The 26,103-nt window shown below is 46.1% G+C and overlaps 1 protein-coding gene across 4 annotated transcripts in view; it reads left to right on the top strand.

Moving 5' to 3' along the window:
• Positions 1-4,627: 4,627 nt before the first annotated feature.
• ABCA1 (ATP binding cassette subfamily A member 1) overlaps positions 4,628-26,103 on the top strand; it is a 138,221-nt gene continuing 116,745 nt past the window's right edge. For 3 of the 4 annotated variants that reach the window (XM_051855993.2, XM_008257418.4, XM_008257475.4), the window contains exon 1: positions 4,628-4,955. The gene's annotated coding sequence lies outside the window, so the exon portion shown is untranslated. Of the gene's footprint in view, positions 4,956-8,789; positions 8,811-26,103 lie in introns of those variants that run through there. The other variant, XM_070055065.1, reaches the window with a different exon arrangement.

Below are 26,103 nucleotides of genomic sequence, written 5' to 3'. Positions count from 1 at the left end.
TGGTGGATAGAGTCACATATCAAATAGCCTGACGACTTAACAGAAGTCATCTGCAATACCAATTAAGAGGTCTTTCTGAGCTGGAGTAGTTTTCCTCTACATTGTTTGACATTAAAAATACTTAATGATTGGAAAAAGAAATCACCTCTTTCCTCCACATCCCACCGTGCCTCCCCATCCGGCCCCTGGATATGGACCAGGACAGATTCAGAGCTGTAGGGATGAAAACCTCATTGCAATAGTTTGAGAGTTAATGAAAAGGAGAGAGCAGAGATGAAATCTTCCTAACAATTTGGCCCTTAAGGGGACAGCTTGAAGGAAGGAGGGTTAGGAAGGTGACTTTAAAAGAGTGATATCTCAATCACCTAGAAATTCATCGAAGTTTATCTGAATCCAGGCTAGTACAGAAGGGATAATGGTTTTGAATCTTGCCTGCACGTCTATGGGAGTCCTTAATAAGAAAAAAGATCGGCCGGCGCCACGGCTCACTAGGCTAATATCCACCTAGGGGTGCCGGCACACCGGTTTCTAGCCCCGGTCAGGGTGCCGGATTCTGTCCCGGTTGCCCCTCTTCCAGGCCAGCTCTCTGCTGTGGCCCGGGAAGGCAGTGGAGGATGGCCCAAGTGCTTGGGCCCTGCACCCCATGGGAGACCAGGAGAAGCACCTGGCTCCTGCCTTCGGATCAGCGCGGTGCACCGGCCGCAGCGCACCAGCCGTGGCGGCCATTGGAGGGTGAACCAACGGCAAAGGGAAGACCTTTCTCTGTCTCTCTCTCTCTCACTGTCCACTCTGCCTGTCAAAAAAAAAAAAAAAATCACATTGTTCTAATTAAATTAAATTACACTGAGGGTCAGTGTGATCCTTGGTCTGCTCCACAAGTAATGGTATTCCTCGTTCTTTTTAATGTGACCATTGATTGCTTAATGATTTGTTTCTGTGTCTAGTTGTGTATTGGAATTAAGCTGATTCAAATTTCAACTGTAGGTCTTTTTTTATTCCTCCTCTTTGTTTGAAAGATGATATATCTATTTTTGAAAAAAAAATACGAGGTCTCCCATTTTCCAGATATTCTCTAAGATGACATCTATGAGATCTTTGTAATCATGACAAATTCAACTTGAAAAGTCATTTTAGAACACTTTCTTTTTTATTCTTAATTAACTTCCTGTAGCACTCTATTTTTTTAGTGTTTCCAAGAACCAAATAGTATGGGTACCAAGCAAAAACACATATATGGTGAAAATGTTTCATATTTTAACAATGTGTATATGTGCATTTATGCAGGCTGGTTAACAGATATAAGATCACTCTTCAAGCAAGACCTTTTAGGTCATCTCTAATTAAAAAACCCAATGGAATGATAAAATTGAGCTCTCTGTAGCTCCATGACCTTCAGCAACATCTCCAAGGCCACAGCTGCCTGAAGGTCGATTCTGTAATTAGAAGATGCCAGGGTCATCTCAGAATAGAACCTCAAGCCACCCAGGCTGCAGTTATGGAGTCAGTCTCTGCAGAGCAACAGCAGCAAGGAAGGGTCTTCCTGCTGATTTGGGAAGGATCACCTGGGGTAGGGGTTTGGGGTTAGCAGGAATCAAGAGACTGAGGAAGGGCTCCCTGAAGCATATCAACCTACAGAAGCAAGGGCTGGAGGGATAGTATCCATACTTGCAAGCTGCTTCTTCAAGGGGCAAGTCTCTTAAGCTCTAATTCTGGAATTCAGTACTTTTGTAATATGAAGCTATCACATTTGCAGCACATGGGCTTGATGTTAGCAGACTTGGGTCTCTGGGTAACTTAGCCTCCTTGTTGGATTGGCTTCTTGTAACAGTAAAGATCAGCAAGTTGGGGGAAATGGGCATGTTTGGCAAAGTAATTAATACGCTGCTTGGGGTACTTTCTTTTGATGGTAAAGTGCTTGGGTTCAAGCCCTATCTCTGCTTCTGATTCCATCTTCCTGCTAATGTAGCCTCTGGAAGGCAGCAGGTGATGACTCAAGTACTTGGGTCCCTGCCACCCACATGGGAGATCTGGATTGAGTTCTGGGCTCCTGGCTTTGCTCTGGCCTACCTTCGGCCATTGCAGGCATTTGGGGAATGAAGAGGTGAATGCAAGATCTCTGTCTTGGTCTCTGTCTCCCTGAATTTTAAATAAATAAAGGTAAGTAAGTAAAAGTTAAATGAAAAAGATCAACAAGATAAACATATGTCAAACATTAGTGTGTTCATGTGTTCAGTGTGAGGCAATGAGCAGATTCTTGATACTACAGATTATTCTTATACATAATCAGGTTTGGCCTTGGGGTCGCAGACTCCTGCATTTAGTCCATGGTTTTCATTTTCTTAAAGGGCTAACAACCTTCCTTCTCCAGCATCCTGTCTTTGTCTTACTTCCACAGGATATGTGGTCTCTCATTCCCCATTAGACTGATTTGGGTGGTGGGATTTTAAAATGCTGTAATAAGTGGGAGAAAGAGGAGGGGGGTGCTGAAGCCCAGAGAGACTTCAACTTGCCCTATAGACATGCTAGGAATAGTAACCCCTCCTAAAGCTTTCCTTTATTCACAAAGGCTCAGAGAGATTATTATTATTTTTTTATTTTAAATTTTTAAAAGATTTTATTTATTTATTTAAGAGGCAGAGTTACAGACAGTGGGAGGGAGAGAGAGAGAGAGAAAGGTCTTCTGTCCATTGGTTTACTCCCTAAATGGCCGCGACAGCCGGAGCTGCGCTGATCCGAAGCCAGGAGCCAGGAGCTTCTTCCCAGTCTCCCACGTCGGTGCAGGGGCCCAAGGACTTGGGCCATCTTCTACTGCTTTCCCAGGCCATAGCAGAGAGCTGGACTGGAAGTGGAGCAGCTGGGTCTCGAACTGGCGCCCACATGGGATGCCAACGCCGCAGGCGGAGGATTAACCTGCACCATGGCACCGACCCCAGAGAGAGATTATTTTTAACTCTTTCCTAATCCTGGACTTTCAAAACTTTATAGGCCATAGGTGACACCTGAAAATGACACCGATTTTCAGCTACTAGTACCCTCTCAGTCTATAGTGTCATTCCTCCAAGGAGTTTGAAGATGTCAACAAACTTCATTTTCAGAAAATCCCTGTGAGGCTAAAGAGAGCAATTACATTCTCTCTACAGAGGAAGAAACTGAGGCAGAGAGACTTCATCTACATGGCAAATCCTGTGGTTGGGTCAAGTCTGACCCTGGGACCCAAGGACTGAGGCAAGACGGATCCCTCCCCTATGCCCTGGGCTTTGGAAGGCTTGGGTGTGACCACTCCTCAAATGCTACTCCTTCTTGGCAAGGGAAGGCATCCATGGGGATAAGGGACTGTGCCACCCAGGATCGTGAGGACCCGGGGCCCTAGAATTCTTGCCCCAAGATCCTTGTGTGCAGTCGCAGGGTCTGCTGGGGCCTATTTTCTGTCCTCGAATGTTCACAGAACCATGGACTTGGGCCTCTGTGCTTGAATTGTGGTCCAGAGGTACGAGTGCCTGTGGAGTTGAGGGGGCACAAGCAGGGTGTGTGTGTGTGTGTGTGTGTGTGTGTGTGTGTGTTGGGGGGTGTGTGTCCACAGGCAGGCAGCGGGGGTTCTGTGAGATGCTGGAGCAGAGCGGGGCTGGGGGCAGCTGTCCCTCTCCACCACATTCTTGCCAAAATCAGGTCAAACCGTGAGCAGTCTAAATGTGAACCTGCCCTTCAAGGTTGCCCGACAAAGGCGTCTTTGTCAAGGTAAGAGATGTTTATTTTACCGTCCCTTGTCTGGATTTAGGACCTAAATATTTAGACAGATGGTATGTGGGCCTCCGCGTGCCCTCTTGTCTCTGCCCCTCGCACGTTTTTGGGTGCTCTTGCTCCTGACTGCCAAAAAGCCCAAGGGAGCATTGGAAAACCGGAGAGGTTATATAATTTCACACAACCGCGATTCTCGAGCTGCACTCGGCAAATACAGACGAGCTTACCTACGAGCCCTGAGTATTTATCACGGGGGCTCTGACCAGTCACAGGAAAATAAAAAGCAGGCTGCTCCACACTGTTCCATCCCCCCAGCCCTCCGTCTCTACTTAGGAAGAGGTGGAGCAAGACGCTCTTCAGGCTTCCCCGGAGGGCTCTGGGGTGCCGGGGCTGGGGGTCTCCCAGGGAAAACCAAAGGCAAGGTTTGTGTTGGAAAACAAAAGCAGCCAGTCATTCCTACTCCATTTAGGTCGCTGAAAGCAAAGACTACAGGGCTGGCGTCCCGAGGGGTTCCAGCCCGGAGCTCCCTCTCTCCCAATCCCAGCGACTGAGGAAACGAACAAAGCGGGGGCGGGGGGTGGGGGGGGGAAGGCGGAAAACTCAAGTTTTGAGGAAACCGTTCCCGCCGGCGCTGTTGGCTGCCCGGAACTCAGAGGAGTCTCGGGTGCAGCCCCAGACCCGCGTCTTCCACTAGCCCTGGGTTGGCTGGCCCGGGGAGGGGCAAGGGGCGCGGACAGCCCACCCCCGGACCCCACGAAACCGGCCGTGCAGGCGGCGCCCTCCGCCCTCCGCCCCGGGCCGGACGTCGCCCGTTTAAGGGGCGGGCCGCGGCTCCACGTGCTGGCTGCTGAGTGACTGCACTACATAAACAGAGGCCGGGCCGGGGGGCGGGGAGGAGGGAGAGAACAGGCTTTGACCGATAGTAACCCCGGCGCCCGGCACAGCCGAATCTATAAAAGGAACTAGTCGCGGCAAAAAACAGTAATTCCGACGGAGAGTGAGTGCGGCCGGGACCGGCCCAGCCGCGCCGACACCCCTCTCCCCAAGCGCGGGCGGACAGGGCAGGGGGCGCCCCAGGACCCCCGCAGCCAGGGCCTATTGCTTCCTGCGCTTTGCTCCCTAATTTTTTTTTTTGCCCCCTCTTCTTTTCCTCCCCTTCTCCGGAAGGGTTTGTCACGGGGTTGGGGGAAAGAGGCGCAAACAAAAGTGGAAAGCAGGTAAGAGACTTTCCAGTGACTTGGGTGTTATTGTGTGGGGAAGCGGTGGGATTCGGGGACTTTCGTCCGGACCCCGACATTCCCACCGTTTGCGATGCGAATAGAGTGGGGCGGCGTAAATGGGAAAAGGTGTCTGAAGACGAGACCGGCCACCCTAGGACCCGGCGCTTGCTGCGCTTGGGGCTCGCGCGGCGGCCGTGGAGCCCGGGCATCATCTCCGGGCTTGGAGACCCAGGAGCGGTACCTGCGGCGCCGCGGGGCGGGGGTTCTTGCGCGTACTCGGGGCGCCGCTGCTCCGGTCGGGAGAGGCGCGGGTCCTGCACCGAGCGCTTCTCTTTGTTCCGGAGCGCCTGAGCCCAATGCAAACCCCTCTGGCCGCGGGTCTGCCAGCGCCCACCGGGACCTGTGCTAGCTCCGAAGCCCCACTCAGCTTGGGCTGAGTTAGGCTCGGACCTGGGGTTTGACTCCGTGCGCCCGGGGACTGGAGCTGCGCCTGCTTGTCCCCCAAGAACGCGTGTAGGAGGTGTCCCAAACAGGGTCCATTGTGCTATTGCTCGCTTGAGGCCTTGGGGGTTTTGTTTGACTTGGGGATGGCTTGTCTGCCGTCTTCCTGCGTTCCGTGGGGCTGGTGTCCTTGGCGCATGGGGGGGGGGGGGAGGGATGAGTTTTGTACCTTTTAAACGCAAGACTTCGGGAGAGCTCGCGGAAACTTGGAGCTGGGGTGCCCATTCCTTCCTCCCCGCTCTGCCCTATCTCCCTGGCCTTTGTTGCTCGTGTCGTGGGGGGCAGCTTCAGGCAGGGCACGGATGGGGAAGCCGGGCAGAGGTGGTGCAGCAGAATGACCGCGAGTAACCCCGGCGGGCGGCGCAGAACTTGCAGCTTGGCGGCTGAGCTAGGCTGTGCTGTGCGGGTGGGGGAGCTGGGCGCCGGCTGCGGGAGGCCCCCAGAGACTGACCCGCAGCGCCTCCTGGCTGGGTGGCCTAGGAATCGGCCTGTGGTGGAGTAGGACAAGACTCCACGGGGCGTTGGCGCCCGCGGGCTCCTTGATCGTGAATCCCGGTGCAGACCGGGAGGAACCTTGGGGGTTGAGGTGAAAGAAAGGCCGTCTGTTTTTTGTTTTATTTATTAGCCTTCTTTCTGACTCCAGAGCATTGCCAAATCAGAGAAGGTTCTAGGGGCATCAGCCCGTGGCCGGATTTTGTGTAGGTGCATCTCTTTTTCAGGAATTACCAGAAGCAGGAGAGAAGATGAAAAATGAAGACAGAATAATAAAGTGTTTGGCACTAGAAGTAATTGCCTTTCCTTTTGTGCGGGCATTGATCCCATCAGCTTTTAAAACCCAAGACTTTTCAGTGACACCTCAGAAAGGAAGTGAGTGGTGTAAACATTCATAAAATCAAGGACAGATTTGATATTTTAAACAACTTATCTGGTGGTGAAAATCAGCAAGTAACTTTTTCTGTATGTTCCAAGCCCCACTCCCATAAAGAACAACTGACAACAATAGCTTGGAACCCAGATCCAAGTTTTGATTTTAGACAAAACTTATAAACTAAAGGGGCCAGCACTGAGGCGTAGTGGGTAAAGCCACTGCCTGCCGTGTGGGCATCCCATATGAGTGCCAGTTCAATTCCTGGCTGCTCCACTTCAGATCCAGCTCTCTGCTATGGCCTGGGAAGCAGTAGAAGATGGCCCAAGTCCTCGGGCCCCTGCACCCGCGTGAGAGAGCCAGAGGAGGCTCCTGGCTCCTGGCTTCAGATCAGCGCAGCTCTGGCCGTTGAGGCCAATTGGGGAGTGAACCAGCTGATGGAAGACCTCTCTCTCTCTCTCTCTCTGTAACTCTGCCTTTCAAATAAAGAATAAAGGAGAGAAAAGTGAACCTATCACATCTTCTTAAAAAAAAATCAGCTAAAATAATACTTTCTCATCTCTTATATTTCAACCTATTAACACAAAAGTGATGGGGGCTTCCTGTTATTCTCATTCTTACCAGAAACTTCCAAAGCACAGAAAGCATGGGAGCATGGAGAATATTCCCAAGGAGACTCTCTTCAGACAGGATAATTGTTCAAGTACACAGTTTTGGTGTGAGCCTGTTCCCCAAGTGCTCTCATAAACCATTAAAATAATTTGTGATAGGGATTTTTGGGAAAACATTAGCTATACAGAACAAAACAGTATCTATTGGAGAATAAGCAGTAGGACCATAGGGATGAGGGGATGGAGACTCCAGCCTTCGTGATGACCACAGTCTAAATGGGCAAGAATTGCTACTGTAGTGTAGTGAGTCACTCATGAGTTTCTTTGCAGGTGCAGCCTGGTGTTGCAGAGTGACAGATCTGTGACTGTGACACCTGTGGTGTGGGTGTCTTCCCTGCAGAGGAGCACTGGAAATCTGCATGCTTACGAGCATTTAGACTGACTTCTAAATGAAGTGTGTAGTGGACGCTGGACAACTGCGGCTCAGTGTGTTTACAGTTCATGTGAAACGTCCATTAGTCTAAGGTTGGAGAAGGGTGATTAGGGCTTGATGGTTTTCAACCTCTGCTCAAGGAAGTCCCAAGGCAAACATTAAAAATGAATGAAACTCAGCAACTCAGCTTTTTACTACCTTTTGTAGCACTTACCTAATACAGAGAGAGGAGTTGGAATATTTTTCTGGCTTTTTTTTTGGGGGGTGGGTGTGGGTGTGTCTCCTTTCCCATAAACCAGGATGTTTATGCTATACTGTAGTGATTGCAAATTAAGATCTTTGCGAATTAACTGTGAAACTTTTTATCAAACAGTACCTTACACGTAGTGTGTGTGTGTGTGTGTGGGTGCAAACTTGAAATCTTTACTTAGTATACAGTTGGTCTTCTGTTTATAAATTTAATTAAAAATGAATCTTAATGAAGAATGGGATGGGAATGGTGGTGGGAGGGTGGGTATGGGGGGCAAGAACCACTGTATTCCTAAAGTTGTACCTATGAAATTTGCATTCATGAAATAAAAGCTTTAAAAAAAGAAATTAGAAACAACAAAAAAATTAAGATCTTTGCTTTTTCAATTTTATCTCCTAAAATATTTAAATGGATATTGCTTTACACTCTTTTAAATTAAAAACCTTTGGATATCAAAGAAAATATCAAAATGTATGTGGCTTTTGCATTTCTAAAATATTCTTGAATCTAGATACTAAAGAACTAATGCAATTATGATGTTTCTTGTGGTCAATTATTCAAGCATCAATTTTCAGAAGATTCTGAATACTTTATGTGCTGGGAGTGGGCTTACTCTAAAAATGGAGACCGTTTTCATATCTGCATGGGAGAATTTCCAGGAATGCCAAAGATATTACAATTTTTATTTTTTGAATAAATTTTGAAGTTTATTTTCATTTTATTTGAAAGGCAGACACACACAAATCTTTCTTTTGCTGGTTCACTCCTCAAATGCTTGCAGCAACAGCTGGGCCTGGGCCTGGCTGAAGTCTGGAGCCCAGAACTCCATCCAGATTTCCCACGTGGTGACAGAGACCCAAGTGCTCAAGTCATCATCTGCTGCCTTCCAGGATGCACATTAGCAGGAATACTGCAATTGGAAGTGGAGCCAGGACTTGAACCCAGTCACACGATGTAGGATGCAGGCATTCCCAAGTGGCATCTTTACTGCACTTCTCACTCACCCCTGCAATGTTTATTTGATAGACACTTACATAGTACTATGTGTCAAGTATTGTTCTAAATACTTGCTTAATCTTCACAACAAACCCATTATTATCCCTATTTTACAGATTGAAAAACAGAGAAGCCAAGTAGCTTGTCCCTGGCCACACGTTTTGCAAGTGGCAGAGCTAAGATTTGGACTTAGCCAGTAAGTTCCAGAATTCTTTAACTTCCACATTAAACAACGGGGTGGCAGGATTTCAGCTGCTGTGTGAGCAGGGCACTTCTAAGGATGCTTAGTGTATTCTCTGCATGCATCTGCTGTAGCCCTTATCAGAATCCACAGTCTGAATTGTATTTTCCTGTTGCCATGAGTGAGCCAGCCAAATTCTCTTCAGCCGGTTGAGACGTTGGCTGCCTAGGGATCGCCAAACCATGCAAAGAACAGACAGTAAAATTTACTCAACTCTAATAATTTTTTAGTTTGGTTTAAAATGAAAACTATACTATTGCTTCAATCAGATATTTGTAAGTAGACTCTGATCTCAAATGTCTTCTTGTGTCAGACCTCGAAAATAGAATGTCAGGGTATTTGGCTCTGAAAGCATTAGGAACAAAAGAAAAGGGGAGAAGAACTGTGAGTTGAGCTGTTAGCCCTAACTTTGGTGGTTATTTTTTGGTTCTGATACTATGTGATTCCTATTTGTCCTAGGCCTAATTATGTTGTGGACCTCTTGGAATAAGCTCTTCCTCAGTTACTGCTGTTATTGCCTCAATATCAGATTTACCCATTTCTTAGAAAAAAGTTTCAGTCTGCCTTATCAAAGTGAACTAGCATGGGAACAGCTTTTCTTATTAATTAGTATAACAAATTAGAAATAAACTCTCTGAAAACCTCTCTCAGTAAAAAGTTATGCTTACTCTTTTTTAAAATGAAGTCCTTTTATTTGACACTGGTTCACTCCCCAGATGGCCACAATGGCCGGAGCTGGGCCAATCCGAAGCCAGGAGCCAGGAGTTTCTTCTGGTTTTCCCATACTGGTGCAGTCACCCAAGGACTTGGGCCATCTTCTACTGCTTTCCCAGGCCATATCGGAGAGCTGGATCGTAAGTGGAGCAGCCAGGACTTGAACTGGCACCCACATGGGATGCTGGCACTTCAGGCAGCGGCTCCACCTGCTGTGCCACAGCACAGACTCCTATGCTTACTCTTTTTTTTTTTTTTTTTTTTTGACAGGCAGAGTGGACAGTGAGAGAGAGAGAGACAGAGAGAAAGGTCTTACTTTACCGTTGGTTCACCCTCCAATGGCCGCCACGGCCGGCGCACTGCGCTGATCCGAGGCAGGAGCCAGGTGCTTCTCCTGGTCTCCCATGGGGTGCAGGGCCCAAGGACTTGGGCCATCCTCCACTGCACTCCCTGGCCACAGCAGAGCTGGCCTGGAAGAGGGGCAACCAGGACAGAATCCGGCGCCCTGACCGGGACTAGAACCCGGTGTGCTGGCGCTGCTAGGTGGAGGATTAGCCTGTTGAGCCACGGCGCCGGCCCTATGCTTACTCTTGACCTACTGTATTCTGCTATGGTTTTAAGCATTTTACATGGAATAACTCAGTTCTTATCAGAACCTCATGTGATAGATATTGCAATTATCTTCATAGATGAGGAAGCTGAGATATAGACAAGTTAGGTAGCCTGGTTCCACAGTTTGGAAGTAGTGGAGTTGAGGTTGCACCCCAGGCAATCAGCTTCCAGGTCAATGAAATATTAGCAAAAAGCAAAAAGTGGTTCCCTTTTTGATTTGGACATTTCTACCTGAAAATAGTTTCCTGACCAGGTAATGAAGTTAGATGTTATTAGAGAGGCAGGGTTCCGGGTACATGAAGCCAGAGGGTGTGAAAATCCTGTATGTAAAACTCTCTATACCCGGGCTTCAGTTCCTCTGCTTTCTGTTGAGGACGTAGCTGTATTATGGCATTAACTGTAGCAAAGGAGGAGTGCTAGACCTGGTGCCCGAAACAAAGCCTGAAAAAGAACTTTTTAAGTACAAAATCCGATATCTTTTGCAAACCTCTTTTAAGATATTTAAGATATCACTTAAATGTTATTCTCCTTGTGAAACTCTCCCAAATCCATACTTCCCAACTCTGAATTGAAATTAATTTTTCCTTTTTTTTTTTTCACGCCCATGGGACTTGGATTACCACACTTCATGTCATGCATTTAATTGTGCTTTGTAAAAATTATTACAGCAAACATTTATTTGCCTTTCTTTTGAGTGACTGCTTTTCTAGATGGAGGTCCTTACACCCTCCCCATTAATGTGGACAGGGTTGAGTCCCTGCCGACTTGAACAAAGAAAATGGGAGCCTCCTGTTTGCTTCTTGTATTTTCAAAGATTACTAAAGACAATGGAATAATCACAGGAGAGCATTGGAATCAAAAGACATGGGAGATAACTGCAGTTAAGTTTAGGTCTGCAATAGGTTGAGAAACTGGAGTGTGTACTTCAGTGGTTTAAGCCACATTACTTTTATAGAGTAAACAATTCTGTTTTGCTAGTTTCGTTTTCCTTTTTGAAGCAGTTGTGACTTGAGAAAATGCTCGTCTGTGACATTCCACATTGAAGCATTGTGAGCGGTGCCTTAACTTATTGTTGATGAGCATGAGATAACATGTGATTTAGAAGTTATTTTAAAAAAGCAAAATAACCTCATATGCTTTGGATCTACTCTTTATACTTTTTTTTAATTTTTTTATTTATTTTTATTCGAAAGGCAAAGATACAGAGTTTTAGTGAGTGTGGATGTTTGTTTAAAATTGTGCAGTGTTTTCTAAGCCAAATCCAAATTCCAGGAAGCATTTGGAAGTCAAAGCATTTTATCTGGCGTTGTTGAAGCTGATGTTTTGTGATAACTGCTGTTTAGTATGTGACATTTCCTGGAAGGAACTTTCTAATAGTTGGTCCTTTAATAAAGATCCCCTGAAGCTACCTTTAGAGTATTTATGTAGTTCTTCCTAAATAAGTAAATAGATCATATTATTAGTATCAGGACATCTTGAAATATATGGGCAGAAACTAGTGAAAAGGTACATGGATATGAGAGTCAAATTGATGTGGATTAGAATTCTGGTCCTGTCCCTGATAGATATGCAAGTTGCCAATCTCTCTTCACCTCCATTTCCTCATCCATAAAACAGGTGTGTGTGTGTGTGTGTGTGTGTGTATTGTAAAGCATATAATATAATGCTGGTGTTGTCAGTGACTAAAAGCTCGAGTTTTAGTTTACTTCATCTCTAGTTTTTATTCCCATGTTACTTACCTTGATATTCCAGACATGAAAAAGTTGATGGCAGTGACAGTACTGAACTAAGTTCCACACTTAGACTAAATCACTAATTTCCTTTTTTGTTTTTTTAAGATTTATTTATTTGAGAGGCAGAGTTAGAGAGGGAGAAGGTCTTCCACCCACTGGTTCATTCCCCAAATGGCTGCAAGCAATGGCTGGGTTGGGCCAGGCCAAAGCCAGGAGCCAGGAGCTTCATCCAGGTCTCCCACATGGGTGCAGTGGCCCAGGGTGTTGGGCCATCTTCCATTGGTTTCCCAGGTGCACTAGCAAGGAGCTGGATCAGAAGTGGAGCAGCTAGGATTTGAGTCGGTGCCCATAACAGGTGCCGGCGCTGCAGGTGGTGGCTAAACCCGCTGTGCCTCAGCACTGGCTCCTAGTTTTGCTTCTTATGGTGGAGTCTTGTTAAGCCAATATGTGATTAAAACAAAAGCTGACTCATTCCTAAGACTCATTAATGCTCTAATTTGAGTGCCAGTGCCCAACCTAGGATGAAAATTGGACTGTGCCTTATAAGAATATCACTAAGTACCTTGGAAGACCCTCAGTGGGGCTAGGTGAGTAAGATAAAAATTTTTCTAAAACCATGTCCTGAATTTGTGGTTTCAGAGGTCATAACAGATTTGGACTGGAAGGAAGAAGAGAGGAAAAATTTGCAAGAGGTGTCTGAGTGGTGGGATGGGGAAGGAACTACTGAGAAATTGTTTAAATGTCATTTCCCTGTTTACTTGTGCTTTGCAAAATTCCTGTTAGACGTCAGGTTGGGAATAATTGTTTTTGCCAAGAGTCAAACCAAGCTTGTTTTCTTGAAGAAGCAAGTCCCTGGGGGATGGCAGCTTGAAATCAATTGGATCTGGTATTTGGATGTTTGGAGTTTGACATAAAGCAACATTGATGCTAGTAGCAGCTTTCCTTGGAAAGGCAGAGAGAAAGTGAAGGCCCAGATGAATGAGTTTGGACCTGTAGATCCTTCCTCACTCCAGACGTAGGGCCTTGGGATGGAGGTGGAAGATTTTTCCTTAGCTGTGGTGAACTCGATTTTGGTACTGGGATAGAGAGGGAAGCAAGAGGTACCTACAAACATTAACAGTCACAACAACAAGGTAATGTACATATATTTCAAAATTAATGTGCTAAAAGACAAATGATGCTATTAAACTGAATATTTGTTGAGCACATATTCATTTAAACACCGTTGGCTATGTGAAGGATTATGTGGTAAACAAATGTCAAATTAGAGTGATTAGCGCATAGTATGGCCCAGTAGCTGTCAGATTAATCTCCCTCTACAGGTTTTCATCTTTTCTCTATTTCAAAGGCTTTTTCCTGCTATTTGGCTCCTTTTTGTTTTGGAATCACACAATCGCCTTCCATGTTTGCCATTATTTGCACTGTACTCTCTGCTACAATGTTTATCTACTGAAATGTTACCCACCAACCATGCTTTGGGGAACAACTGGCTAGGGCTTCTCATTCCTCATCTTTTCATCCCGTTGAATCTTCGTGGTAACCCTGAAACAGACAACCCTGAAACAGACAACACTTCATCTGGTTCAAGTTATTTACATTGATTCACATTTTTATAATTCAATAAATTTTTTTTAAAAATTGGAAGTTGAAAACCAGCATCAGTTCTCATAAATACATGAGCATTTCAAAATGAGTGAAAACAAACTACTTTTGTTGCAGTCTATAAAATGAACTATTGCCTTCCTCAGGGCTCTGGCTAACTCTGAGACTCGCTTTCAGGGAAATTAGGAAATTAGCAGGTGTTGAAGAGAAAGCAAAACAGGAACTCTCCTTAATAAAATTTTTAAAAAGGCTAAAGAAGTGCTGAAGAAAATAACATTTTCTTCTGTGATTTAATATTTAATATCGTGCATTCCCTTTCCTGACGTCCCCGTGGTACCACTTACATTCATCTTGTGTGACCTCCCCCACTGGGGGAAACACGGGGGCTGCCTGTTATTAGCTCCATTTTTCAGGTGATGCACCTGACAGACACAGAAGTGAAAGAACGTGTTCCTGCTTCCTGTATGTGGCTAATGGCACAGCCAGGGACTCAGGCTCAGGTTGTGCTGACTCCTCAGTTCGTACTTGTTGCGTTTCTCATGCTCCCTCCCCCATGACGCCTCTCCTAAAACATGTAAGGGATGTGTCTCTCTGCTCCCAGAGCGCTTTAACGTCCGCTGCTGAAGTGTCTCAGTTTGCACTCTACCAGCATCATGGGAGGAAGCAGAGAGAGATTTTTGATGTTGGAATCTACGGTGATGGTTTGCCATGCTTTGGGAGATGTATGAGTGTTTTCCATGGCTATTGGGTACCTAGTTCTGGGCAGTTTTCTTAAATCATCTACTGCAATATCACAGAGATGTGTTTCCTCTTCTGTGACCCAAAGTGGTAGAACTGCTTGCCTACTTTCCTTCTCCAGCTGTCATTAACTAGAAATTAAAAGCTTAGTCTCTTGCCTTTTCAATGCAGGCTTCTTTCTACTGTACCAGAACAGGGTAATCTTTACAATGCTCTTTTAGGAGAGACAAAAGAAAATTGTGCTTACTGAAAATGGACACTGAATCCTTAAATATTGGACTGACCTCATTTAGTTATTCTCAAGCTGTTGGGCACTTATTTATTCTGTCTGTTGGGCCAATTTGAATCCTAAAGGGTTTTTCAACTGGAATTTTTTTCCTTTTTCCCAAGTAAAAGTTGCTCTTTGGTTTAAGTTCCAATCAGAAGGAAGTCTCCTGAATGTTGAGGGTTTCCTAGGCACTGTATCTTTATGCCAAAGTACAAAATTCTAATGCTAATTTTGGCCAGTTAGAATTAATTGTGATTCAAGGCAGGTGGATTTTCTTTCCTTTTACTTTAATGATTGGGTTAATTATAATAAGGACCTTGAGTTCAAAATAAAGAAAGCTTTTGGTCAAGTAGTGTTTATTCAGTTGTCAATCTTATTGCAGGCTTTGCAAATTTAGTGGAATTAGCACCATTTTCCAGCTTACAACTCCAGTCACATTTCACAGGATCACAGTGTGGCTTTCTCCTCCGTGGGGCAAATGGAGGCTTGTCTGACACTTGGTTTTCCTGGCTTCTGTGAAAGGGAGGGCATGTGCCCCAGGAGCCTGCCGAGACAGGAGTGGCCCTCTGTCCTCAGGCGGAGCTTCCGCTGGGCTCTCACCTGTTGTAAACTTAGCACATCCTTGTTTGGGGGATTGCATTGTGTGAGCTTTTGAAATCCTCCCATAAAAACCACAGTTGTAAAGAGGAAGTTAGCAGAAGGTCCACCCAATAATTTAGGTCCATTTTTTGCCTTGAGTACTTTTTTTTTTTTTCTTTTGGCACACAGAATATTTGATTTGTGAACATGACATGAGCACCTTCTAAACTCAGGACACTCTGAATCTTGATAATATGGTAGTAAAACAGCTCTATTTCCTTTGGAGGGTCCTCCCAGGCCCCAAATAATATTCATATTTCTAGTAATTAAAAAGAGAAAAGCTAACACCCTTACACTTCTGTTTTTTTTTTTTTTCCCCAGAATCACATGTATGTGATTAATTTAGCTAGATAGCTGGCAAAGTGGTTTGAATTCTTGAGAAGGAGTTTGGTTAAGGTGTGGAGGACAAGACTTAGACCCTGTGCCTCTGAGCCTGCCCTGGAACCCTGGTTAAATTCTCACTTATCTGTTTAGCTGGCTCTCCATGGGCTGTGACACCTGCTAGCACACTGTCTCAGGGGAAACTCTGGAGAAAGCTGGTGGTGTTGTTCCTCTATTCCATGATCTAGAACTGGACAAAAGCCTGGCTAACTCGGTTTGGCAAAGGTAAAGGGAATAAAGTGTTAAGGCGGAAAATTGTATCCAGGTATTGATGGGCTTTATTGAGTGAGTTCTTGAGCCTGTGAGTTCAGAGTTCAAGGCTCCTGAGCAATGCTGACAGCCCTGTGTTGCAGGTTGAGCCCCTAGGGAAGGTGTCCTTGGCAGGTGGTGTGTTTTCAGGGCTTCTGGAGCCTCCACCTGGCAGATTCCAGATTCTCTTTTGCTCACATGAAGTTGATGAAAGTTGTCTTTTCCAACAATGCACAGAGGCTTTGAGGGAAATCCGATGAAATGCACTTCAGCTTGAATTTCCGTTGCTTTGAACTCAGCTGGAAATTTTGTCATAGTTTTGGGCTAACTTGCACCTTTATTTTCAGTAAAATTTCTGATTTGTTACTGTAAGGAATCCACTTTAACTATCTTGTCTTGGCCCTGAGGTTTTACTTGCAGGGGCCTTTAGTCTACAAAGGTTTATGGAGCACCAGGTCACTCTGGCTGGGTGTGGTGAAGAATGAGATGTTGAGTGTAGCAGAAACCACCTGATAACTGGGCACACTGGAGAAGATGGTAGACAAGGCTGAAATGATGGAGGGAGTGTGGGCTAGCCTTCCAAATAGGTCTTTGACAGAGGCTGGGGGAAAGGGGTGGAGAGGAGAACTGAACTAGTTGCTGTAGACTTGGGGGAAAATTGCACGATAGTGTAGGTGAGTGGTGGGAGTTCCTTGCAGGGGGATTTATGATAAAACAACAATCAGAAGTGACACCAGCACACTAGAGGGATGCCGCTATTTCTCCCAGTGAGGAGTGCACTAGAGAGAGCTCCAGTTTGCTCTGGAAAGGCTCCTGAGGGAAACAGTATCTTCTGTAGACAAAAAAAAAAAAAAAAAAAAAAAAAAAAAAAAAGGAGAGATCCTTCAGTTACACTGCCCACTCTATGCCCCGCCCTCTGTGACATCAGCAGCACTCATCCTTATGATAGCACTGTACTTAACTTAGTTCTAGGAACCAGATAAATATTTTATACGTGTATTAGCTCTGCTTTATGGACAGGCTACAGGGCTCAGGATGGTCAGGTTCCCAGTGCTGATGGGTCGCAGAGTCAGAATTCAAACCCACCCTTATCCAACTCCAGAACCTTCCCTTCTTCCTACTGGACTGGTTAATTAAGAAAGCCTACGCGATAAGGATTTGGCACACGGTTTCATGATGGAACAAGTCCAAAGGGAAGAAAAGACAGTGTAAGATATAGGTTTGCCCAAACCCCACATGCTTTTGTTACAGGTGAAACAACGGTGGAGAAAATATTATTATCTCAGTGCTTTGTCTCACATGAAAGAAAAAATTCCAAGCAGACAAGCGGAGAGATAGAAGCAAGATTTATTAGGGTCAAAGACCTCCAGCCAGAGCAGCATAGAGGGGGGGCTTCCAAGAAAGGCAAGAAGAAGGGGCCATGGCACTGGGGTTTTTAAGCATAAACTGAGGAAACACTTGACAGTCAGATTGACGTTCAGTTACAAGGCAGGGACTAAACCCATAAAAAGAACAGATTTGCAAGCCTGTCTAGCTTGCTCAGGATAAAACAAAAGCCATCAGAAGGGTGAGATATCTAATTTACTTCAGAATAAACTGGGAGCTCCGTAGGAATGCCACTCCCTTGCTGCTCTCGTGATTGGAAGATTTCAAGTAGTGGGCAGGCAGGTACTTCTAACTTCGCTAAAGATAACTTCTGTTTTTATTCTTTTTATTTGACAGGTAGAGTTTACAGACAGTGAGAGGGAGAGACAGAGAGAAAGGTCTTCCTTCCTTCCAGTGGTTCACTCTCCAAATGGCCGCAACGGCCGGAGCTGCGCCGATCCGAAGCCAGGAGCCAGGAGTGTCCCCCCCCCCCCCCATGCAGGTGCAGGGGCCCAAGGACTCGGGCCATCCTCCACCACTATCCCAGGCCACAGCAGAGAGCCGGACTGAAAGAGTAGCAACCGGGACTAGAACCCGGCGCCCATATGGGATGCTGGCACCGCAGGCAGAGGATTAACCTAGTGCGCCACGGCGCCGACCCCTAAAGAACTTTTTGGGGGAACATTTTCCACCCTGAATTTCCACTGACTGCCTATTAACCGGTCTGACTCCTCACACTTTGAGCACTTTTATACAGATAAACCCTTCAGCTGGGAGAAGACATTGACCCTTTCCAGATGTAAGGCAAGCTAAATGATTTTTGGTGTAGTCACTAAAAGAGCACTCCCAAAATTCCCTTGGGAAACCTTCCCACAACAAGGAGTGGTTTTCTAATCAAGATTCTCCCTTGGGGCCAGAGTTGTGGTGCTGAGGGTTAATGCCTCCGCCTGCAGCACGGGCATTTCATATGGGCACCGGTTCGAGTCCCAGCTGTTCACTTCCGATCCAGCTCTCTCTATGGCCTGGGAAAGCAGTGGAAGATGGCACAAGTGCTTGGGCCCCTGTACCCACGTGGGAGACCTGGAAGAAGCTCCTGGCTCCTGACTTCGAGAATCAGCTTAGCTGTGGCCCTTGCGGTCATCTGGGGAGTGAACCAGCGGATGGAAGACCTCTCTCTCTGTCTCTACCTCTCTCTGTAACTCTGTACTTCAAATAAATAAAATAAATTTTTAAAACAATCAAACAAAAAGATTCTCTCTAAAGAAAGGGTCGCTGATGGAGGCTGGCTTGCTTGTGTTCTGTAGCTCAGGGTGTTTATGAATTCAGTAGTTCCTTCCCTTCACATCCCTCTTATTTTGGGCTTTATGGTTGCAGTTAAAAAGCGTTTGATGTTTTTTCCTTTGACATATAATGTTGCTGGTCCCCCCCCCCCTTCCCTGGGTGGGGAGGTTCTTCCTATGTGCTACATACCCTGGACCAGAGAAAAAGCAAATAGCTGTGTTGTTTGCTAAAGGCTTCCTTTGAAGGTTGCTCCGTGTTTGTTTAGTGGAAATCAGCAGGGGAAAAGGGACTGTCTCTACTATTTTGTTAGAATTTCTCCATAATTCTACCAGCATGAAACAAAGACTTGGGTACAGCACAGATCTGCTGTTAGAAATCCTGGCTCTGAAGAGTTTCGGACGTCCTGAGACTGTTTAACTGTTAACATCTGAAACGTTGAGGGTGAGGAATAGGACCTTTGTTTGTCTCAGTAATGTAACAGAAATCACTTTAAACTTTTAGGATCTCCTTTCAAACAGAGTTGTTGACAACATGAGGAATTACACTTCTCAAAGGCTAGTTACAGACTGGTACAGTATTTGTGGACTTCTTTTCATTTTTATGTATTCATTTCATAGCCTTCATTTTGAAAATTATGAGCAAATAATTTTGTCTAAGAAACTAGCTATGTATTCCATGGTGAAAGAAGGATGTGCCGTTCTCTTTAATTTTATGGTTAACAATAATCAAGCAGTGTGATGCATTTGACATTTTTTCGTAAAGGTTTATTTAAATATTTGAAGGACAGAGTTAGAGAGATATCTTTCATCCTCTGGTTGACTACCTACATGGCCACAATGGCTGGGGCTGGGCTAGGCCAAAGCCTGGAACCTGGAACTCCACCTGGTCTCCCATGTGGGTGGCAAGGACCCAAGTATTTGTGCTGTCAAGGCTGCTTCCCTAGGCACATTAGGAGGGCTATGGATTAGAAGCGGAACAAATGGGACAAATACTGACGCCCATATGGGATGTCTGTGTCACAGGCAGTGGTTTAACCCACTGCACCACAATGGCGACCTCTATGCCTCTGGTATTTGTAAACTGCCCCTGCTTCTTGAGAAACAGATTGCTGAAATTAATAAAATTCATTGAGTGAAACTCTGTCTTTTAAATGGGCAGGGCAGTAACAGAGCCTCTTATAGAATGATAGTATTCTTGTATTTTAAAAATATTTTATTTTCATCTGTATGAAAGGTAGAGAGAAACAGAGATCTTCCATCTGTTGATTTGATCTCCAAATGCCCACAACAACTAGGACTGGGCCAGACTGAAGCCAGGAGCCTGGAACTCAGTCTCGGTCTCCCTTGTGGGTAGCAGAGACCCAACTACTTAAACCAACACTTGCTGCCCGCTGTGTAGAAGTGGAGCTGAGATTCAAACCCAGACATGTGGATGTGAGGGTCCCAATGACTTTTTAACTGCTATGCCAAATGTCTGCAAAGATAGTCGTCTTATTTTAGAATGATCGAATGACTTCATTTTATCCTTGACTTTTACCTTGGAGTAAAAGTCTTACCCCTTTTGTCTTTTCAAATTTGAGCATTAAAGTGTTGACTTTAAACTGTTGACAGTGGACCATAGCGCTGTACCAGCCCTTGGCCCTTTGTGGGTCTCTAACTAAGGGCTGTTTCACAGGAACTGTGGCTCTGCAGGATGACTGGAAGTGCAAGGGCATGCAGATTAAGGGCCTCTAGCAAGGCCACCCTTAAGGTTAGAGAGCCCAATGGCATCTGGAGGCCAGGAAAGGTTTTTTTTTTTTTTTTTTTGACAGGCAGAGTGGACAGTGAGAGAGACAGACAGAGAGAAAGGTCTTCCTTTTTGCCGTTGGTTCACCCTCCAATGGCCGCCACGGCTGGCGTGCTAAGGCTGGCGCACCGTGCTGATCCGAAGGCAGGAGCCAGGTGCTTCTCCTGGTCTCCCATGCGGGTGTAGGGCCCAAGCATTTGGGCCATCCTCCACTGTACTCCCAGGCCATAGCAGAGAGCTGGCCTGGAAGAGGGGCAACCGGGACAGAATCCAGTGCCCTGACCGGGACTAGAACCCAGTATGCCGGTGCCGCAAGGCGGAGGATTAGCCTAGTGAGCCGCGGCGCTGGCCGAGGCCAGGAAAGTTTAATGGAGGGAATTAAATTGGCTTTAGGCTCAATAAATCTGATAGGTCAGCCTGGGAGAAATCACAGGATGACTCAAAACCCTGTCCCACTCCTATGACAGCCACGTCCCTTTTTCAGTCGTGAATGCAATAAACGTGTTCCAGTCCTGTGTTTTGGCCTTCAGTTAACTGCGTTAGGCCCCTCTCTGGAGGAGGCTCCTGATGCAGAGATATACGCTCCTTGAGGCAATTTAGAGAACAGGCCTTGGGGCCTGCCCTGTGGCATAGTGGGTGAGGCCACTGCATGCAGTGCTGGCATCTCATGTGGACGCTGGTTCGAGTCCTGGCTGCTCTACTTCCCATCTAGCTCTCTGCTATGGCCTGGGAAAGCATTAGAGGATGGCCCAAGTCCTTGGGCCTCTCTGCACCTATGTGGGAGACCTGGAGGAGGCTTCTGGCTCCTGGCCTCAGATCAGTGCAGCTCTGGCTGTTGTGGCTAATAGGGGAGTGGACCAGCGGATGGAGGACCTCTGTCTCTCTCTGCCTCTCCTTCTGTGTGTAACACTGACTTTCAAATAAATAAATAAATAAATAAATAAATAAATTTAAAAAAAACAGGCCTTTTCCAGAGCAAGCATGCTCAGCTGGACTTACAAGTTTCGTGTCCTAATATCACAGGACCCGGCACATCTCTCTGGAGATTAGGCACATGAGTCACATCTGTGATTCCTGCTTTTGCATTAACATCTCATGAATAGGCAATCAGTTATGCTTTAGCACCAGCACATTTTCATCTCATGTCTGATACAGTCAAGTCTGCCTCCTGCTTTGTAGTTTACTGTCTAGCTGTCTGTTCCTATAAAACATCTAGAACACCATAAACATGTGAAATTTTTATTTGTCCATTTTGTCACAATAAAGAAGAACAGAGCTACTAAAGGATGGGCATTTGGTACACTGGTTAAGACCCCACTTGGGACACCTGCGTCTCATATCTACCTGGATTTTAGTCCGGACTGTGCTCCCAGGTTCAGCTTCCTGCTGATGCATACCCTGGGGGGCAGCAATGGCTCAAGGTGTCAGGTCCCTGCCACCCACTTGGGAGATCCGGATTGAGTTTCTGATTCCTGGCTTCAACTTGCTGCAGCACCATCTCTTGTGGGCATTTGGGGAGTGAACCAATAGACGACAGATCTCTCCCTATCTCTCTTTCTGCCTTTCAAATAATTAGAGAAAGTACTGAGAGCTGTTGTTGAAAATTTCACTTTCAGTCTCACTTCATATAACTATCCAGGGATTTAGCCAAAAAGCAGAATACACACACACACACACACACACACACCACATTTATTTAAAGTTAAGAGAAATAGTTATCATATAATCACTGTTTTTGAAGAACAAAGATTAGTTGCTGACTATACATTCTGGATATGTGAACTTTTTGGATAGAACTTGTAATAGAATTGCCTTCAGAAGAACCAGCAAAATCAAAGGGAAATAGCTTAGTGGGAGTAACAGTTGTTGAAAAACTATTTCTTGAGACACCAAGGGGCCAGCTCTAAGTCTTGCTTTTTGGGGGCCTCGGCCTCTCTATAAGATTATTTCAGAGACTATTTATATTAAAAAAAAGATTATATCAGAGGTGTGGTAGGAATAAGCCTCAAAAATCCCTTGCAACTCCATCTGCTAGATAGAGCAGACAGATGATGTATGGCCCTGGGAAGGGCTTCCCTCACCAGCCCCCAGGGCCAGCCAGCTTCTCTTTCCCAGTGAGACATGGCCCTTGCATGGAGCATGCTTGCAGACTCTCCTCTGTGGCCTGGCCAGGCACCAGAGCTGACTCCCTCCCTTAGATTGGAGCCTAACGCGGAGATCATGTGCTGTTGACAGAGGTCTTGCAGGAAGGAAAAGAGCAGCCCAGCCTTTTGTTACTGCGCAAGCCAGCAGCTTCTGGGAGCAGCACAGACCCCTGCATTTTCCCCTCGCTCCATTTCCGTCGACAGAGTCAGTACTGTAGGGAACGTAGAGGATGGTCAGGGCTAGGAGTTCCTGTTTTTTTTTTGCTTGTACCAGAGTGCTCAGTAGGGACTAGGGGGTATTACTCCCCCTTCACATCAGGCTTCCTGTTAGCCTACCTTTTTTCTTTTAGATTTATTTATTTATTTGAAAGAGTTACACAGAGAGAGGAAGAGACAGAGACAGAGAGAGAGAGAGAGAGAGAGAGAGAGAGAGGAGAGAAAGATCTTCCATTTGCTTCATTTTTTTTTTTTTTTTGACAGGCAGAGTGGACAGTGAGAGAGAGAGAGAGAGAAAGGTCTTCCTTTGCCGTTGGTTCACCCTCCAATGGCCGCCACGGCTGGCGTGCTGCGGCTGGTGCACCGCGCTGATCCGAAGGCAGGAGCCAGGTGCTTCTCCTGGTCTCCCATGGGGTGCAGGGCCCAAGCACTTGGGCCATCCTCCACTGCCTTCCCGGGCCACAGCAGAGAGCTGGCCTGGAAGAGGGGCAACCGGGACAGAATCCGGCACCCCGACCGGGACTAGAACCTGGTGTGCCGGCGCCACTAGGTGGAGGATTAGCCTATTGAGCCGCAGCGCCAGCCCCATCTGCTTCATTCTCCAAATGCCCACAATGGTCAGTGCTGGGCCAGGCTGAAACCAGGAGTCAGGAGCTTCTTCCAAGTCTCCCATTCGGGTGCAGGGGCCCAAGGACTTAGGCCATCCTCTGCTGCCTTCCCAGGGCCACTAGCAGGGGCTGGATTGGAAGTGGAACAGCCAGGCTTCAACCCAGCACCCATATGGGATGCCAGCATCGCAGCCGGTGGCTTTACCTGCTATACCACAAATCTGGCCCCTCTATTTTTGCTTTTGCCAGTATCATGGAGTCTGTCTGGCATGGCAGGTTTTGGTTTAGGGAAAAGTGAAAAGAACTTGCATTACTTAAGTGACCTCCTGTGTGCAGTCTGTGCTCCGTGCTCTCACTGGGTTGTTGTAAGCTGAGCCATAAGAAGGAAATTACTATACTCACTCGGTCCTCTCTGTTGCTGTACTCACTTTATTTTTTCCTCGCACTCCTACCATCCACTGCCTTAACAAGCCTCTGTTATTTGTCTATTTTCTGTCTCTTCTGCTGGAGCACAAGGTCCCTGAAGGCAGGGACTTTGCCTCTGTCATTCACTATTGAATCTGTGAGGTCTGAAGCCCCTTGTGACACTCCATAAATATTGTTCTGGCTAACAAGGGCCTTGCAGAGTTAAGACTGCAGTTTGTTTTTGTGTGTGTGGAATTAATAAGTGGTGATGAATATTTATTTACTATGCCCCTTCCAGACTCTGTGCTATGCAGTTCTTAGGTGTTCCAAAGCATAATTTGATTTGTAGGGTATGTTCATTATCATAATGAGAGGTGGATTTTTTTGTTGTTGTTCTGCTGTCAGGTTTATTGATGTATAATTTGCATTCATTAAAATTTGCCCTTTGTAAGTGATCAGTTTGGTAAGTCTTCACGAATGCATACAGTTGGGCGACACTTCCGCCACCTAGAGAAGATTGCAGGCGCGATTGCAGCCGTTCTCTACCATAACCCGTAACTGTTGGCCACCGCTGAGACTGATTTCTGTCTGGGCTGTCTCATGTTTTCCAGAATGTTGTAGACGTGGGATCATGCAGTAAGTCGTTTGTTGTGTCTGGCCTATTTCTCTTTTGTGTAATGCTCTAGAGATTGAATTATGTGGTTGCACATATCAGTAGTTTGTTCCTTTGTGTTGCAAGTGGTATTCTGTTTTTATTTATTCGCCAACTGATAGACAACTGGGTTGTTTCCAGTTTTTGTCTGTTCTGTGTAAGACTTCTGCAGACATTCATGTTCAGGTCTTTGTGTGGCAGCATTCTCATTTCTTTTGGGTAGCTGATGGAATGGCTGGACTATCTCATGAGTGTTTGTGTGAGATTTCAAAAACCTCACGGAAAAATGGAATTCAGAGATCATATGCATTTTCCATGAACATTTTGAAGCTTCCTTATATATAATAAATATTACAAGAAACTGCCAGTTTTCCAAAGTGGCTCTTCCATTTGATTTATCTATAATTAGTGAATTGACTTCCAGTTGTTCTAGACACTCAGTAGCGTGGTTTAAATTTTTAGTTTATTGGGTGTATAGTGGTATTTCCTTCTGGTTTTAACTTGCTTTTCTGTGTAACCAATGACATTGAGCCTTTTTGCTCATTTAGGAAGGTTATAGTTGAGCGATCTGTTGTGTTTTTTAGATATACATAACTTTAAATTATTGCTGGCAGTGGAAATGAGAGTTTCTGAAAACACATTGATAGAAGATTCGAGCAGTGACCTGTTCCAGTTCCATAGTGCACAGAACAAAGTGGGGGTGGGGAAATTATGAAACTTTGGTGAGGGGTGACCCCCTGGGAGACTGCCAATGAGAGATCCTGAGGCATACCTCTAGGATTTGAGCATGAGGATTGGTACAAAAGCCAATTTCATGGCCTGCTGGCCTTGGGAGGCCTGCTTGGCCCACAGCGAAAGCTGGTGGTTATGGGAAGTAGCCTTAGAGTCAATTACATTTTGCAGGGTGCCCCAGGAGTCAACTGGGAAGTGCAGTAGTCCCTCGTGGCCATCTGGGCTCCTTCTCTGGGGACAATTTGCCTAAATCATTTGATCAAGCCTAAGAAATCAGTTATCACAGTCCCAGGAGCCACTACCCTTGAGTTCTCAGACCCTATTTCTCATGTCTGTCTCTTTGTTAATTAATTAAGCAAACATCCCTGAAGTGCTTATTACAAGCCAGCACTGTTTTGCTTGTTTGGGAAAATAGTAGCGAAGGAAACAGGAACGGTCGCTGCCTTGACTCTGAAGGTGGGAAAATCCTGCAAGGGAAGATGGACGCTGCTGTGGGAGCCCCTACCAAGGGCTCCTCGCTGGACTGGCAGTGCAGGGGAGGCAATCTGGGAACGACTCCTGGGGAGCTGACGGGTTCACTCTAAGGGTGAGGAAGAATTAGCCAAGCTGACAATGCACAAGAAAGTGTTTCAAGACAAGGGAGCAGGCCAGTGGAGTGCCAGTGATGGGAGAGTGCAGCACCTTCAGAGCCTGGGAGTGTTTTCCAGGGCATGGCTTAGCAGGTGGGAAAGGTGAGAGGGTAGGCTAGAGGCCCAGCAGGGAGCGCAGGTAACGCTTCGTGAGGCTGGATCTGTCCTCAGGGTGGTGGGAGCTAGCAGAGGGATGGATGCAGGTGCAAGAGTGGCACGTTCAGGTGTTTATTTTAGTCTAGTAACTTTGGGTGCTCTGTGACTTGGGTGGCAGGGGGCAAGCCTGGATCAGGGAGGTGAGTGAAGTGGCTTTTGTGGTCATCCAGGAGCAAAGGGAAGCCTGCTGACTTGCGATGACTAGTGGAGTGGACCCTTTCCAGCCAGCAACTGGAAATGGATACGAGGGCAGAAGTGAGTGTGCTACGCTTTGAAACGTTGAGAAATCTAGTACATAGTACTGCCTTTTTTTTTGGTGGGGGGGAGGTTTGGTTTGTT

Source organism: Oryctolagus cuniculus, chromosome 1 (genome assembly GCF_964237555.1).
Source record: "Oryctolagus cuniculus chromosome 1, mOryCun1.1, whole genome shotgun sequence".
Classification (NCBI taxonomy): Eukaryota; Metazoa; Chordata; class Mammalia; order Lagomorpha; family Leporidae; genus Oryctolagus; species Oryctolagus cuniculus.
Note: the sequence above shows the minus strand (reverse complement) of the source record. Positions and strands in the feature narration are given on the sequence as shown.